Consider the following 9,253-nt stretch of genomic DNA (forward strand, 5'->3'; position numbering starts at 1 on the left):
TAAGTTTATTCATTTAGAGGAAATCTGTGCAAGCCTCTGAAACCAAGAGGTATTGTATCAAAAGAGATAAGGTCACTAGACACTTATGTAAGAGCTACTTCTTCCTCAAATGGCCACCATTAAGAGGAGAAACTATTTGCTGTATTTTCTGACTATTACGTTACCAAGAAGTAACAATGCACCTTTAGGAAACTAGTATGAAAGAAAAACATAATAAAATTTTTTGCAGGTGACTCTTTGATCTCATAGGTGTGTGTTAATTTTCCAAAGTTGGCACTGGATCCTGCCTTTACAAAATGCTCCTTGAAATATCACATTGAAAATCTTCTCTTTTACTCCTTATTGTAAACACTGTGTTTAAGTGTTTAAACACTTTTTAAGAAGACCAATAAAAAATATGGACTATGGGGCTTCCCTGGTGGCGCAGTGGTTGAGAGTCCGCCTGCTGATGCAGGGGACACGGGTTCGTGCCCCGGTCTGGGAAGATCCCACATGCCACGGAGCAGCTGGGCCTGTGAGCCAGGGCCGCTGAGACTGTGTGTGCAGAGCCTGTGCTCCACAACGGGAGAGGCCACAGTAGTGAGAGGCCCGCGTACCGCAAAAAAAAAAAAAAAAAAAAAAATATATATATATATATATATATATATAGAGAGAGAGAGAGAGAGAGAGAGAGAGAAAGAGAGAGAGAGAGAGAGAGGGAGAGAGAGAGAGAGAGACTATGAAATTATTTTTCCAATAGTGAAATTGTGGAGAATACATCTTGCATTTCTACTGTATTCCCGCAAAAAGAGGAAGTTCTTTTCCACAAAGACTCTCATCAATGTTAACTCTGGGAGAGAAGTATTTGTAGTTGTCTCATGCTTTGTGGTGAGAGACTCGCACTTTTTCCCCTGTCTCTATTGTGGGAAACAGGGCACACTTTGGGCTGAGAATTCATGCTGTGGTCGGAAAAGAAAGAAACGAAAAATACCCTCATTAACACTGCTCTTTAACAAGTTCAGCAAATGGGCTTCAGGCGTTCTAAACAGCAGCAATTAAAAAATAACTTTAGATTTCATACATTTCTTCCAGTAGGATGAAAAGCTGAGGTATGTTAACTTTAATTTTATGGTTTGCGTGAATACCGAGTTCGATTACTCCCTGTCAAAGCAGAAATCAGCCTCTTACAGGGAATAAGTGCTAATTAAGCAAAACAGAGTAAGCATGTTATATGAAGTATATTTGATTCTTTCCTGTGCACTTTGGCTGCACAAGCTCTAACCACAGTTTCCGGAGGGACCATCAGTGCTCCCTAAGAATGCCAATGCAGTGTTCCGTCCAGTTAGTGGGGTGCAGAGACCAGTCAGAATGCTGATGCTTTCCACAAAGGAGATGGGGCTAGGGAGGCAAATGCAATCAGGGAGTATTAGCTCTGTCTTGTGTGCCTGCTACAAAACCGTGTCCTCTCAAGACTGCTCTATCCCTTCTTTGCTTTATTCGTGTATGTGTAAGTTTGTATATGTAAGCTTTACAAGTCTCTCCTAAGAGAAAACTGAAAATGCCCAGGAAAAAGACAAAACTGCTTCAACAGAGAAAGGTCTCTCTGTTCCAGTTGAAGAGGATATAGAGTTAATAACAGGAAATATCCATCCCCTGAAACTCTATGAAACATGGATGCTTCCACAATTTACTCAAGGTCTCACTGACCAGGCTATAAGTAATTTTAATTATTATTTCTTATGGTTATGGTTGATAAAAAGTCTCAGTGGTATGCTAAAAATCTTTAACACTTGTTGACCTTTTTTCTTGATAGCTTTCCTCCTCCCAGGCTCCAGCCAACAGTAGCAGTAACAGATATCCAGATCTTAAGAGGATAGAAGTATAATGGTGCACTGAATATGGAAAGGAAGAACCAGTAATGGTTCCTATACATTCATAACGCGAATCAGCATCAAACTAAGCTTCCCCAAGAAGAAGCTGACAGCAAATAGTTCCTCCTCTTAATGAACTGAGGAAACAACTTTGAAGTTATCCGTAGCCACCGCTTCTGAAGCAACCAGTAGCTTTGCAACTATTAGTTTACTTGTATTAGATTAATTTATATTAGAGTTTATTTAATGCAATTGCTCACAAATTTTAAACCATTTTGTAGAGTAGTGTTCTGTATCTGTTTAAATGAAATGCTTTCCTAAGCTCAAAATCAGTGTTTTTATGTTGTGTAAATTATGAAATTACTGTGAAATATCTGGTAAACTTGATAGGAAACCCCAGATGTCAGCACTTTGCTGGGCAGGAGTTAAAGTGGCCCACACCATTAGCCCTCATCAGGAGCAGTAGCAGTGGGCTAAGTCATAAGGGCACGCCCGTCCATTACACTCACCCAGGATACTGTGAGTGAGAAACAAAGGGCAGTCAGACAGGGACCTCTATGCTCAGATTCCACTGCCAAGAAATGGCCTAAGTCAGCTCTTGTTGTTGAAGAAAATAACCCTTTAGGAATCAGACTGAATCCTATTTTAAGTTTTAGAGGAAGAAGGATACTATTTAAACATTGATGAAATGTGCCTCTCTTTTTATATCAGCATAGAAATTTATTTGAATTCAAAAGAATATGGTTATATTTAGCATAGTGTAATAATTATCTAAAGCACATATCATCGTTGGCTCTGAAACAGTTCTAAAGATGTCATTCTTTTGAAGTCAAAAAATATGCAGTAAAAATGGACAAGGAAGCAAAAATATGAAAAAAACAAGTTTGCTGAGTATGGGAAGTTGTTACAAGAGGGGCACAACAAGATAATGTAACAGAGTCCAAATTACATAACATGCAGCAAGGAGTTCTCTTGCTTTAACAACTCCTAGAAATTAAACCAGTAATCTCAATGCAAGAATATCACCACTGGGTTATTTAACAGGACAAATTTTCTGAGGGACACAGGTAGTAATTCACTCTACTTCCCCTTTCTCTAATATCTTTTCTCACACCAATTTCTTTTCTTTCCTCGAGGATAGATTTTATCCTGTTGAAAACAATTTTAGTTTTATTTGTAAAGTGGAGTAAATAATATCCTGAGTGAAGTAGGCAGAGTTTTAGCTGAAGATGCTCAGGAATCAAACTTTTGAAAAAGGCCAATCAGCTAGCTAGCTAGCAGTTACCATCAGTGGCTTGCAGAAAAAAAAATTACAGATGATATGTTTGCTAAATAGATAAAAAGAATAAGCAGTTTAGAATGGGCGAAAAATCCCAGGATCTACTGTGACCTAGACCAGAGGTGCCTAAACTTTTTGGAACCAGGGACCGGTTTCCTGGAAGCAAATTTTTCCAGGGAGGGGGGGCGGGGTGTGTGAGGTTCAGGCGGTAATGTGAGCCATAGGGAGCAGCAGATGAAGCTTAGTTGGCTTGCTTGCGACTCACCTCCTGCTGTGCAGCCCGGTTCCTAAGAGGCTGTGGACTGGTACCCGTCCAAGGCCAAGGGGTTGGGAACCCCTGACCTACACACTCAAAAGCAGACAGTTGACCTTTGATTAAGCCCATTTTCCTGTGGAGTGAGCCATAAGGGGCTCCAAGACACAGTTTGGTTTCAATGTTTCAGTGTTCACAGCCAGAGGGCAAACTCAGAATGTCTCCTCCTCTTGCAAAAACTGGACCACGGATGAGAAGTCTTTTTTTTTGAGTAGCCCTTCACGCACAACATCCCTGCAGATCTGATGGGCTTGACTGCCCAGAAGGACTGGGCTCTTCGTGCTGGTAGCAGAGTCTCATGCTAATCCCAGATCCTTAGCCATTATAGTGTTGCTCCGAATCCGCCCTGATAGTAATTAGCCGAGGGAACTCCATCCATCACCCCAGGTACAGGATTATAAGTGTCACTTGACCAACATTGTCCTGAGCTCGTATTTAGGATTTTAGCCAAGAGTTTTGGGTCAAGCCCTAACCTGAGTCCCAGATTCATAGCTTCAGCAGTTCCAATCCTACTAATAGCTAACAGCAAGTTTGTGCAGATCTTCGAAGCCTGGCCAGTCCCAACAGCTCCACGATGCACCACATGGGAGCCCATGCACCACAGCAGCTCAACCCCTCCCATCCTAAGTGTGAGGTTGCCAGATCGAGCCATTCCCACACTACCAGAAACAGGGGCATCCGTGAAAACCGCTCCCATTTTCTCAACTTCTTTGGCCAATTCTCCGAAAACCATAGGATCAACAGTACTGGAATCTATTAATGGTGAGTCTTTCTTCACTTTTTTTTGAATTCCATTTGCTCCACAATAAGCTTCTAGTGCATTGATGCATTGTAATAATTTTGTCACCTTTTTCGGCTACATCCCCTGCAGAAGACACTACAGGGTTCATCTGCATCTAGAAGCTCTTTGCATGAATCAGGGAACACATCAACAACGGTGAGTGGCTAGCCATGTTTCATGAGCTCTTTTGCCACTGGACTCCCCACGTTGCCTACTCCAATGAATCCAACTGGAGTCTTGGAAGCTACTGACCTAGAACACAGCGCTGCAAGGCTGGCCACCACTGGCTGCTGCAGACGACTCCCTGTACCGGAGGCCGGAGGTGGCTCCACGGAGATGGAAGGAGGCTGCCACGCTGCCCGCGCCCCTCCTTCTCACGGTGACCTCCTCGACTCCCGGCTCACCCACTGGCTGCTATAGGGTGCGTGATGCGGAGGGCCGGCTCGGCTGTGGCGATTCTTAATACCTCTTTGGTACTAGGTTACACATACAGTTTCACCTAGTGAGCGACTTAACAGAAGGAATTTTTTTCTACGGCATTTTTGTGGCACAGCAGATAGAAGCGAGGTCACTATTTCTTTGAAAAACTGAATTAATATAGAAAGTCATGATTCATTCTACAAATATGCTGAGTCAAAGAAACGTGAAAATTGATGCGATGGAGGAAGAGCGCTAGACTTCCCTGATGCTCAACTGGCGCCTTTCTTCTGGTGTCAGAACATGGTTGTGTAACTCCTTTAATCCCAGTGGATTTTCCAAAAATTCCAGAATCTTCAGATTTTGGTAGCCCCTGTTTACTGCCTTTGCCCCCCTATGCCAAATCCCACCCCACCCCGCACACATTTATTTTTTACCAGTTGTCCTCCGGGGTGTTTTTCTTTATATAGTTATTGCAGCAGTTTGTTAGACTACTGACCCCCAGTGCAAATGCCCCTCCCCCCGTTTTCTCACCCTGTGTAGTTTTGTTCCACCTTGACCTGGGCTTGGTCACGTGACTTGCTTTGGCCCAATGGCATATCAAGAGCTGAAGCTTGGAGAGTACTCGTGCTTTAGGGCTTGTCCTCATGGAAACCTGACATGTTAGGAAGCCTGGCTAACCTAGTGGAGACTAGGCACAGGCCACAGCCAGCACCAATGGCCAGACATGTGAAAGCAACCAGCCCTAGTCCAGCAACCAGATGATGGCAGCCTCAGTAGTCACCTCAGGTGAAAGCAAGATAGATCCACCCAGGAGATCCCAGCCCATTCCGCTGATTCACAAATTGTGAGGAGATAAAGTGCCTGCTGTTTTAAACCACCAAGCTTAGGAGTAGTTCATCACACAGGAAGAGATATAACTATCTTTACTGTTAGATTATCTTCCCATTTTATACCATGTTTCCCCTCAAACGACTGTTCCTTTATCCAAGATTCTAGAAAAGAAATAACAACTGATGAGGCTGATAGAGCCTTAACATTTTTTATAAGTTTTGTAAACTTTTAAAATAACTGTTAATAAAATCAATATTTATTTGATCACAAAATTATTTTCTTCAGTTGCCTTAAGAAGTAATGCAGAATTGTACTAAGTTTATACATTTGGAGGCTCTAAAAATGTGTTATTCCTTGGATTCAAGTCCTAGTGTACTTTATGTGGGCATTCACGTTTGCAAAATGATTCCAGGAAAGTTGCGATTTCATTTTACAACTTTGGCCTAAGGAGTCTTATGATATTTTACCTGGGAAAAAGAACACATTAATTCCACTTTCAGCTATTAAACCCATGGCTTCCTGTATTTTCTAAATTCCCTATCAGTGAAGAAGACTATGTATAGCGTACAAGACCGTCATGATTAGGAGGAAGGTAGTACAGAAAGAGCCCATCAAATTAGGCATTGCCCAGTCACGTCAGTATACTAACGTGGTGAGCCACAGGCAGCTTGAAGCCTGGAAAAAAAGACAGATACAGTGTAATGATTATCCTAAGGATCCGGATAATGATTCCCATGATTTTGTTTTAAATATTAATGGCAGAGGATTCTGGGGAAATGGTGGTGGCTACAGAGAAGATTTTTATCCCTGAATATGCCACCCCTCCCCTAAATACACAACCCCCCACCCCCACAAAGAAGAAAGAAAAGCATCTAGGATAACAAGATCAAAAACCCACAGACAACATCTACAACAAGGTGTCCACATGAACTGCAACATACAGCCAGGTAGGAACAAATCAACAACAGGAAAAAGACCTACATATGTGTATCCCAAGGTGTGTGGGAGGAAGACGAGGGAAGGACTCTCTCTCTCTTTCAGGAGAGCCAAAGGTTACTATGGTTCACGAACTCACTGAGATTGAAAAACTCACTGAGAACAGCGGCAGAAACCGGGAGTGAATGTTGCAGGCTCCACTTTGCAGCTGAGTGCAAGAACTTTGAAATGTTCTGAGGATGCCAAGTGTTCTGGGGTCTGTGAAACCTTGACACCTATCAAACCAAAGCACCATCCCAGAACAAATCCCCATACTCAACAAGGACAGGAAAGAGGAGGCCTGGGTAAATGGGCATAGGAGGGCCGAGGAGGAAGATTTTAGAAATTTTAAGGTCATTTTTTAAAATTATGTTGTGGGGCTTCCCTGGTGGCGCAGTGGTTGAGAGTCCGCCTGCCGGGACACAGGTTCGTGCCCCGGTCTGGGAAGATCCCACATGCCGCGGAGCGGCTGGGTCCGTGCACCATGGCCGCTGAGCCTGCGCATCCGGAGCCTGTGCTCCGCAACGGGAGAGGCCACAGCAGTGAGAAGCCCGCGTACTGCAAAAAATAAATAAATCAATAAAATTATGTTGTGAAAATAATAGAAGATAGTGAGCCCTGGAGTTCTGAAGCTAGAAATTATATTCTGATCTATGTTTCCCTCCTAAAGTGGAAACTTATTTCATTTAAAAATGAGTGACAGAAGAGTATTCCATTCACATCCTGTAGAAAATCAGTGAGAAAAAAAAAGAAAAAAGAAGGGTGAAAAGAAAGTTCCAGCAAATCCTGAAAACGTCACAGAAAGACACGTCCACAGAACAAATGAAATTTATTGCCTGATACTGCGGAAAAAGTAAAAGAAATTTTCAAAGGAATAGAAACTGGTTTTAAGAAAAACATAAAAGAAATTAGAAAAATTCAGAAATGAAGTGATTGGAGAATAGCAAGATTTGAAAAGGTGAAAAATTCAGTAAGTAATTTGTTTTAAAAAAATCATGTCTCGAGAGAAGGTTAAACTAGAAGGAACACAAGTTTGAATAAACACAGTGGATAATGTCTCCTTGGAGAAACAGCTGATTTCAAATCCAGCATAAGAAACGAACAAGATGTTCCTGTTACATCTTGTCATATAAGAGAGCTGGGAAGACTTCAAAGACTACTGTGGTTGTGTGGAAAGGACTCAGGAGCCAACTTGAACAGGATCCGTGAACCTAAGAGGGGACAATCTCTGCATCGATATTTATAACAACCTCACTGAAAACAACAACAAAGAAAGAAAATACCTCATTAGTTATCTTTGGAAGAGTCAACCTTTCTCTCTCTTGTTTTTTCTTTTTTTGTAAAACTGGTAAATAAAATAAAAGAAACATTTATTCTTCCTTTCCTAATTAAACTGTAACTCAGGGCAACCAAGTAGTTGATGAAATAATGTTCTAGCTAGTAAATGAATAATCATCTAGTTAGTAGAATATCACCATTTGGTACCCTTAATAAATTAATGGATCTAGACATTGATCATTAATGGCTGCAACGTCACAGTAAGACAGACACTTGATAGTTCCTTTTGGAATTCATCAATATTATCTATGAAGTAAACTTGACAAAAAAATCACACCTGAATTATGTCAGTGCTCTAGATCTATCTACCAACTGACAGTAAATACATGGGCCAAAGGAGCATGATAAATATATAAGCAGAAAGGGGATGCAATCAGCATAATCCAGACAATCAGCATAATCCAGACAGTTGGGAACCCTACTGGATGAATGCTTTGAATTCAAGGACAAATACTTGCAAGAAAAATGAGCAAATTGAGTTCTTTTAAACCTATACTTTAAAAGAAATTGTGTTTGGATCAGCAATCAAATAAATAATGGTTATTAAAATAAAAATACATTTATAGGACAATCAAGGAAACATGAACTGACTGGCTATTTGTTGATATTAAGGAATCATTATTATTTGCGGATGTGTGATAATGACATAGTTGAGCTTAAAAAGGGCAGTTCTTGCATTTTAGAAATATGGATACTGACGTTTTCACTGAGAAAAAGAAATCTGGGATTTGCTTTAAAATTGCTGGGGATGATGGTGGTAGTAGTAAGAGAGGGTGTAGAGAAAATCTATTGGCCTGAAATGGACATTTGATGAGAACAATGGATGAAAGTTTCTACTTCTTTCTCTTTATTTCTGTAGATGTTTGAAATTTTCCATACTAAAACATGTTTTATAAATGTAGATGGCTTGCAATGTGCTCTTCTGAGCTCTCAGAAGGCAAAAAGCCATTCTTAAATTAGGAGCTTTCTTCTCTAGCCAAGAATTCTAATGATAATTTTGTCCCAACTGGCCAGTGCACTCAGATTGCTCTGAGATCTGTTGGTGGAAAAAAAATCAGCACAAACAATAAAGAGGCTCTTCAGTCTTAGAAGAAAACAACAAAGAATAAAGGCTGCTGCTAGGTCTGGGGCAATAGTGTAGTTACCAGTATAAGACAAAATATTAGTTTCTTCCAAAATCCACTTGTTACTACTGTGTATACTTTTGCAGCAAAGTATCTTTTCTACGTTGTCAGCATTAAAGTAAATTTACTATTTAGGTAGCATTTAAATTATCATATACTCAAAGCCTAGGCTGAAATGACATTAAATCTTATTTGGGCCATTGCAGTGTATTCTCCAGTCTTACTTGCTTTGTCTATAACTGTCGTAAAAAGGTGTGAGGAGATCTGCCAATATTAATGCCAGGATTCAAAATGAGTTCTTTGTAGCTTGCTTCCTTCAGGATCTTCTGCCCTCAGACCCAT

At 40.9% G+C, this 9,253-nt stretch overlaps 1 pseudogene across 1 annotated transcript; it reads right to left on the bottom strand.

Moving 5' to 3' along the window:
- Nucleotides 1-690: 690 nt before the first annotated feature.
- On the bottom strand, nucleotides 691-5,469 carry LOC309800878 (3-hydroxyisobutyrate dehydrogenase, mitochondrial-like; annotated as a pseudogene). The gene is made up of 2 exons: nucleotides 5,425-5,469; nucleotides 691-4,637 (listed from the first exon to the last, which is right to left on the bottom strand). The product of its transcript is annotated as a 3-hydroxyisobutyrate dehydrogenase, mitochondrial-like (transcript).
- Between the last annotated feature and the right edge of the window lie 3,784 nt (nucleotides 5,470-9,253).

This window comes from Mesoplodon mirus, assembly GCF_964341445.2.
Source record: "Mesoplodon mirus genome assembly, chromosome: 3".
NCBI lineage: Eukaryota > Metazoa > Chordata > Mammalia > Artiodactyla > Ziphiidae > Mesoplodon > Mesoplodon mirus.